We start from the raw sequence: 8934 nt of genomic DNA on the forward strand, positions 1-8934 counted from the left end.
TTAAGGTAATAACTGAAACCTTATCTCATGAACTTTCACGGGATAAGAAGCACATCACAAGGTAACATGCACACATAATTCATTAAATTTGTGTAATAATTGAACCTGTTTTGTTCTTAAAATATGGAAGCAGAGAAAAAGGTAGAGCTCAATAAAAAGCAATTAAAAAAGGAAAAAATATCCAGGCTTATATAGTATATTTAATGCAACTCCAAAGAAAACACAATTTTAAATCCTTGGCATAGCACATCTCAAATGTTTTCAGCATGCCCTTCATGAGGAACTGTTGACAATGCTTCCAGTGAGAACCTGGAGGATGCTTGCTGTGAGATCCTGGAGGATGCTTGCTTTGTGATCCTGGAGGATGCTTGCTGTGAGATCCTGGAGGATGCTTGCTTTGTGATCCTGGAGGATGCTTGCTGTGAGATCCTGGAGGATACTTGCTGTGAGATCCCGGAGGATGCTTGCTTTGTGATCCTGGAGGATACTTGCTGTGAGATCCTGGAGGATCTGCAAGACTGGCCTTGCATTAACATTTCTGCTGCCTAAGAGACTCTAAGCAGAAAAACAAGCTTTTTGTAAGTGTATTTTTTAAAAGCTTGATATAAGATATAAAATTATTATAAAATTTCCAATATCAGAAACTCAACTTAAAACTAAGAAAAATCAAGAAGAACTTCATGTGTATCACATGCTTTTGAATGGTGAGGACACCTAACTTTGCCTCCAAGACAAAATCAAAGCAACACCGAGGGATAAAATAGACAGAAGGGTCACAAAACTTCCAAGAAGACTAACTTCTGGACTACAATAAAGTCTCAGAAACAGTCTCAGAGGCTTTGGGAAAATAATTTTGTAGATCTGTGGAGAAGGGACAGTTCCAGCGTTGCTGAGACAAATGGCTGACCTCGGGGAACAGTAAAGCAGAATTCAACCCATCCCTTCCACTCTGCGCAATAAGTAAAACAGTGGGAAACCAAAGATGCTGTTAGGAGACACCTCGGATTTATATTTGTGGCCTCGGGGGAAGGAATGATTTACAAAACAGGACATAAAAACCACTCAGCTCAATGAAATGAATAACTTCTGCTCACCAAAAGCATCAAGTAGAGAGCGGTGAATAGGGCCCACGTGGCACAAATAGTCACAAGAGGTAACAGCATGGATGGGAGTCTGTAATGACTACATTGTTCCTATAAAACAAGTTGAAAACAGGCTGGTGCAGGGTGTGCACAGAATTCCCAACTGGCTGCAAATGAGAGAGCAGATGACTTCGCAAGCATCCGTTTGGTCATCAATCCACCACTTGTCCTCTGTCCTCCCTGGGGACCTACCCTGCTCTTGCTCCATCCTAAGACTCTCAGAAGAGCAGGCCTCAGGCTAATTATTTACTAAAACCCCAATTTCTGTCTCTGTAGCTGCTGGTTAGTGGGTATCCTGGCCTGGATTGTATCTCCCAAATATATTCCTTGAATTTCTGATGTCACAACATCAGCGGCTGCACTAAGGTCTTTGGAGGCGAATCAGTTAAGTGAGGCTGCCGAGAGTTACTTCCAATCAGTGTCTTAGAAGAGGAGATCTGACAGAACACAGGGCAGGCGTTAGCCAAAGAAAGGCTGTATAAGGACACAGCAAGGAGCTGCAACCAGCAACCCAAGGAGGAGGCTGACTTTGGCCTGCTGACCCCCAATCTTGGACATCTAGAAGAGAACTGACATCTGTACTCTGAGCTCCAACCTGCAGCATGATCCCCTTTTCAAGGAATCCAACAGCATCTTCTGATATCTGGGCACCAGGAATGTATGTGGTGCACAAACATTCCGGCAAAATACTGATATGTAAAGTAAAATTATTGAATTGAACATTCAAGACAGATGGCATTTATGCGATACAAATGAAACCTCAAAAAATTCATTCAGACTGAATCTGGGGTGGTGATACATGCCAGCAACCCCAGCATGGAGGGGGTTGAGGCAGGAAGATGGTGTGGCCAACCTGGCCTAGTGGGTTCCAAGACATTCAGAGCTATATGACAAGACCTTCTCGCAAAGACAACACAGGGGAAGGTGGTGGAAGCAAAGTGTACTTGAGTCAAGGAGGCAGTTTTGCTGGTCCACCCTGAGTCTTACAGTGAGCCCATAAAGGGCCCCTGTTTGGAAAGGATGTTCCTGGGCACAGTAGGAATGAAACAGGCCAGACTTACATCAGCGTCTTAGGACTCAAAGGCAGGAGCAGGTTGAAGGTGAAGGGATGAAAGCTTGCAGAGAGCCTGCAGCAGAGCCAAGCGCCAGCTAGCACCGGAGCCAGGCTCGTGGAGGGTCTTCCTCTGACCTCCCAGGATTAGAACATCAAAGGAGACTGTTAGCAGCATTGAAATGGGATCTCTGTCATCTGCCCAGGCTATAAAAAGCATCTGATAAATGGAGATAAGGATCCACATGTTAGTGTGGCTTTAAAAGGGGCCGAGAGACCGTATGTGTTTATTTCTTGCGATTTTAAGATGCCTTGACATGGCTGTATTAAAAGTGATGTGTGTTAATTTTATTTAAAGTTTTACGAAGCCGAGTGATCCTATCACATCACCCCATCCCCATTAAATATGTCATACTTTATAGTTTTAAATTTTTCTTTTTAAATGCAGTGTTTATTCAGCTGCATAAACCACCATGGTTGTAAGTGGTCTTAAGAGCTCATTTTCAGCTACAACATAAAAAAAAAAAAAGGGCCTCTGAGCTCCGAGCTCTGCCTTCTTGAGTGCGTTGGCACAGCATGGAGCTGGGACTGAGTCTTTATACAACTCTCACAAATCATTGCCAGACACTTGTAAGAGCCCAGCACTCTGGGGACTGGGCTAGACATTTTCCACACCTCCCTGACCTGGAGGCCAATGGCTCTTTGCTGGACTTATTGGGTGACAGTGTGGCCCTCAGCACACCTGTAGACAGACCCACTGTCCTCACTGTCTCCAGAGATGAGAGCCGCCGGGAGCTTGTCATCACGGCTTTCTATTGACGTTGCTAAACACTTAAAGTGTTGATAAAACAAAGAACACCAGATACGGGGCACACTGGGGTACTGAGGCCCTGTAGTACCTCTGGGGGTTCTCAGGAAGATCCTACGGGCGGGGGTGGAGTGGGGTGAAGAAAAGCCTCTTCCAGGGAGGCTGTTTGCTTTCTTGGGACCAAGCATTTCCCTTGATTTAACTGAGATAAGTATCTCTTAAATCTCTTCAAGTGTTTCTGGTGGTGCAAAGTTAAATGTCATCATGCCTGTCCACAAGCTCAGCTGCAGCACGGTTTTCATCAATGAAGAGGGAGCCGAGAGAAGGAGCCCATGCTTGCCACCAGCTTCAAGCAGAAAGTCTTTCCAGGAGGCACAATGTACCAAGCATCAGCTCGTGAACGTGAGCCACCACCTGTGTTGCCGTTGCCTTCTCTCTCTCTCTCTCTCTCTCTCTCTCTTTCTCTCTCTCTCTCTCTCTCTCTCTCTCTCTCTCTCTCTCTCTCTCTCTCTCTCTCTGCCTTCCGTCACTGAAGAAGGAGCAGAGAAGATTCCCCAGGCCAGTCTTGCTCACCCTCCCATGGGTCCCCATGTTTGCCTGTGAACTCTGGGAGTGGTCTCTCACCAGAGTGGCAGTCTCACAGTTGCAGTGAACCAGCCTCACGGACAAAACTGTTGGGGGCCTCGCCAGCTCTCCTGTCTGTGTGGCCTGCAGCAGTGAGACCCAGGAGTTGAGCTGGTGCCTGCTACATGCAGCACAAAATGAGGCCACTGACTGGAGTGTTCAGAGCAGTGTGGCCACAGTGGGGATGGCAGAGGGGCTGGCTAGGTTGCTCCGAGCTTGAGAGCTAACCACAAAGGTGAAATGAGTCACACACTTAAAACGGAATGTATTTCCTCAGGTCCCAGACTGGAGTTGCTTCTTCCCCGCTCTTTCTATGACCAGATGTGGTGTACCAGCTGCCATGGGGGAGCATGAGGAACAGTCAAGGGGACCAGGCACTGGACCCTGCCACTGCTGGCCAGGTGAGTGGTGCTGGCAAACTCCCGTAATAGCAGCCAGTACTCAGAGTCATCTACCCAGACTGAGTTAGTAATATTTTTTTAGTTTATTTGAAGTTAAAATATAAATTCCATCATTTCCTCCCTCTACTCCTCTCCATGCACACACAACCCACTCAGTCCATATAATGTCACTTGCACATATATGATTTGGGGGTTGATCAGTTGGTATGAATAACCAATTGGGGAAGATTATTTCTGCCATTCTCTGTACCCCTGTACCTCTGAAAGAGGAAAAGCTCACAGGGTCCCAACCCTAAAAGGAAAAAAAAAGAACAGGGGTACTTTTTAGGGTTAGGACCCTGGGAGCTTTCCCTCCCTCTTTCAGGCTAGAGTGTCTCTTGGTGTTGTTATGGTTCAGGTCTTGTCTAAGCAGCCACGTTGATGAGATTTTACGAGCATGACTTCTCTGTCACAGCAGACTCCTGTCTTTTACGATCTTTCTGCCTCTATTCCGTGATGTTCCCTGAGTCTTAGGTTTGGGAGCTGCACTCTAGATGCATCCATCACCTGGAGCTGGATTCCGCGTGGTTGCTTGTTCTCGGCAGTTTGATCGGTTGTGGTTTTCTGTAATGGTCTCCATCTGGTGTAAAGAGAAGTTTCTTTTATGAGGGGTGAGAGCTACATTTATCTGTGGGTATAAAGATAAATATTTAGAATGTAGTTAGGAATTATGCTGGTTTAGTAAAGCAGCGGTAGAACCAACTCAGTGATTTCTTTAAAAATAAAAGTACAGAGTTGTATAACCCAAACCACCGTCCAATTTTAGTCCATTCCCCTCCTGAAGCAGTGTCCCCCTCATCCGGGAAAACCTGAGTTTCCCTCAGATCAGGTTTATGTTCCTCCTCTCCACTCAGCCCAGCATGTTCTTAACCTACCTTGTGGGAGCCCACTGCTCCTAGCCCTTGTTACCCATCAGCACTCCATGCAGATAAACCACCGTGTGTATCCTTTCGCCTTTTTATTACCATAAATATTACCACAGTGAACTCTAGTGTCCGTGTTTCCTCGTGGGCACGTCTGCATTTTCTGTATTGCCTGATAAAATATGATACTGAAGTGCATAGCAGACTATGAGTATGATCCAGGAATGTTGATGCTCCAGGACCCACGCCTCCACCCCAGCTTGAGAAATGCATCGTTTATATCTTGAAAATCAGCTATGTGTCTTTTGCCCCCCCACCACTGGGATAACACCCTTTACTTTTTTGGTAGTACACAGTATGCAATTTTTTTCCTGAGGAGACAAATTGTCTAGTCACCCCAGACAGCACACAAATTATAGTGATGGGAACACCCTCCCTCTGGCCTAGCTTGACGAACTAGGGAGTTTAATTGCGGTTACTTGTAGGTGCATGGGTGAGGAGATTCCTATGGAAATATGGCCACCTTAGGAGTGGTCCCACTGCTGTTGGACTGTTCCCATAGCAACCAGAAGCCATTTGTTTATCTATCCTTGGGCCGGGGCATGCATCATGGTCTACCCCCATCATGGAACTTAATGGGCACCGTCTTACAGGTCTCCTTCAGGTAACCATAGCTACCAAGAGTTCAAGAGACCAAGGCCCACATGTTGCCTGGAGGACAGCATCCTACAGCAACACACATACATTCCTCAAAAGACACAGAGTCCATTCTACTTGTACCACAGAATGGGATCATATTATTTGTGGCTTTCTTGTATCTCTGCAAAGTGAGAGTCACGCGAACAAATGCACGCCACTGATTGGTTTTCTATGTCCATTGCACACAGGAGCCAGATCTGAAAGCAACTCTGCCCTGCTGCTGAACACGGATAGATTTCAGTGTGGAACTTGCTGTGAACTGTTGTATCTGTCTCACGACGTGTGTGTGTGTGTGTGTGTGTGTGTGTGTGTGTGTGTGTGTATGTATATGTGTGTATATGTATGTGTTTGTGTGTGCATATATATGTGTGTATGTGTCTATGTGTGTCTATGTGTGTGCTTGTGTGTGTATGTATGTGTGTATGTGTGTGTATGTGTGTGTATGTATGTGTGTATGTATGTGTGTGTGTATGTGTTGTATGTATGAGAATTGAAGAATGTTCTTAGGAGGCTTTCTAGGTCTCGGGATAACGTCCATGGTCTGCTATATTTTGGCAGATCTATCTGAGACACACATGGTTCACAGCCCCCTACTAACATGTGGGATCCCAAGGATTCCAAATCTAAGCTTCATCTCTTTACTTTTTCCTAACCTCATGGGAAAACACAGGTTGCTGCCTCTGATAATTCCCATTTGTTTAATAACAGACTTAACACGTTTCATTTGATTCTGGTGTGTTTAGCAAAGGCCCAGCTAGGACTCTGCCATGGGTTTGGAATTCCACTTCTGTTTTGGTTCCTACCTTGTTCTTTCTACATGATTCGCGATTTTATTATCTCACAGTTGGCATTATGTGGATAAGAGACAATGTTATGCTTTGTGTCCACCTCAAATGGGTATTTTATCTTTTCTTTTAAATCAATTTTTAAAATAAGTTTTCAAAACAGGAACCAAAATTTTCTCACCTTTGTTTATTTTTTAAAAATTATATGGACTATTTTGAGTCTCTATGTTTTCATGGAAATTTTCAAATTGATTTGTCACTTGCTGTGAAAAGCTTGCTGGCATTTACACAGACACCAAATTGAATATATAAACCAGTTTCTTACAAATTTCCATCTTAAAAGCAGTGACCTTTGCAAGCCAGAGTGTAGAACATAGCTCTTCTTAATAAGAAGTGTTTGGGTCTCTTTTACTCTGTTTTACAGTTCTTACTGGAGAACCGTACTTCAAGTGCAGGTTTGTTTCCCTGGTCTCTCTGGTAGGATTTATTTACAACTGGAGGTTGACCCATCTTCCCTGTGTTGCTGATTTCAGTCAAAAATCTGAAAATCAATAAAATTGATAGACTTCTAATTGTGGAAGAACGCTTAAAAGAAATCCCACACTAGCTCAGAATTGAGAAATAGACAGTTATTTATTTAGGGGTAGACTCACAAATCAGAATCCTCTGCTGAAACGGAGATCAGAAACTGAATCCCATATCTGGACGCACGCTCTACATTAGCATATATAGTAGTATAAGGGGCCACACCCCAGTGTGCAGGTAACCACTGGCTGTAAGACTTCCTGTGACTCCTAATAACACTGACCAGGGGAGGATGAGAACCGCAAGCTAGCAATAGCAGACATACCAGACAAGGAGACATCAGTACAGAACCAACAGACAACACAGCACTCTCATAAGTGGATGAAATATACAACAGAGCGAGAAAATAAATCCAGGAATACTTTGACACCATGACTAAATTGGTTTAAAATTTGAAAACCAATCAATTAAAATGGTCAGAGTAGTGAAACAAAACAGTTGTAAGAAAATCCAGCAGTCAAAGTCAAAACATTTGGCAAGATGTCCATTTGTGATTTAAAACATTCAACACACTAGGATCAGATATGAATTTGTTTTTTATCATAAAGTACATTTAGGAGAAATTTATACAGAAATTTCATATTTTATGATGAGATTTATACATAAAGCCTTCAGCAGCCCATAAAATAACGAAGTAGCAAGTGAATTTAATGAAAATTTTAAGGTGTAAGGTCAATATGCAAAAATCAAATGTACTTTTATACAACATAGTGAAAACTTAAATGGTGACATGGGCCTTAAAGAACCACTCATCATACCTAAGAATACTGTTTAAAATTAAACACACTGTCTCATAATTACCGTAAGACTTAGCTCAAGCTGTTCCTTGTCAAGCACTGTGTTACAGCAGTTTGTATTCACCCCCAGGTAAAATGAGATGGATAGAAACTGCCAGCACATCAAATGGAATCCCCAAGATCAGCTCATGGACATTACAAGAGGGTTCCCAAAGAGGCGCTGCACTTGTGAGCAAGGGAGATAGAGCTCCAGGCTTTCTACATGTGTGTTCCTCTGGCTTACACGAAAGGTCCCTATGGGGGCTGCACTGCTCCCATGACCGTCCTATGCTCTCCCGTGCAGCCATGAATGGGCTCTATTCAAGTGAAGATCCCACCCACATGTGATATCATCTGTCCACCTCTCCATTTATCCACCCATCCACCCTTATATAATTTTGCTCTTGAGCAAGGTTAAACCTCTTGCCTTGTTCTCAACCCAAGTGAGGATTTTGCTTCCCTGTCTGTGTATCTTTTTTTCTGTTATCTGTGAGCATGGTATGAATATGCAGGCAGTGGCTCAGAAGCTCCCATGGATGGAATAGTCCTGTGAACATCGGAGTCTCGGGCTCCAAGGGGAACCCTTTCAGAGCCTCTTGGAAAAGCTGTTTCTTTTCTGGTATAAAACAGGAGTCAGATGGAAGCGGCAACTGGTGGTCTCAGTGCAGACAGCAGGCTCTGCATGCTTCTTATCTGACTTTTATCTCCCCCACAGAAAATGTTACATTTTGTTAATTCACACATCCTGAAACAAGCACTGTGTATGGCCTTTTGAAGGGGTGGACAATGGATATCCATAACTTACTATTTGTATTAACATCTTTGTCTAAATAGCCTGTATTTTCATCTTTTGTGTAGTTGACAATTTTATGATGAGCAGAACACTCCCCTCAATTCTCCCATCTGTTCTCTCACACACACCCTTCACATTAACGCTCTATCCCCCCCCTAAACAACTTCACCCCAACTTTTACTTAATACATACATGATTTCATGTGACTTATAAAATCTAGGAACCACAAGTGTGAGAAACTGTGTGATGTCTGTCTTTATGGGACTGGCTTAATTGGTTTGACATGATGATATCAACAGTATTTCCCTGCAGGTGACGTAACTTCATCTTTCTTCATGGCTGAAAACACTCTGTGTGTCTATGCCACA

At 43.8% G+C, this 8934-nt stretch overlaps 1 long non-coding RNA gene across 1 annotated transcript; it reads left to right on the plus strand.

Moving 5' to 3' along the window:
• Positions 1 to 2204: 2204 nt before the first annotated feature.
• LOC146895767 (uncharacterized) lies at positions 2205 to 8710 on the plus strand. Its single transcript, XR_015004872.2, has 4 exons — positions 2205 to 2472; positions 3235 to 3403; positions 3903 to 4026; positions 7865 to 8710. It is a non-coding gene; the product is annotated as an uncharacterized LOC146895767 (long non-coding RNA).
• Positions 8711 to 8934: the final 224 nt, after the last annotated feature.

This window comes from Myodes glareolus, chromosome 1 (genome assembly GCF_982192425.1).
Source record: "Myodes glareolus chromosome 1, mMyoGla1.1, whole genome shotgun sequence".
Classification (NCBI taxonomy): Eukaryota; Metazoa; Chordata; class Mammalia; order Rodentia; family Cricetidae; genus Myodes; species Myodes glareolus.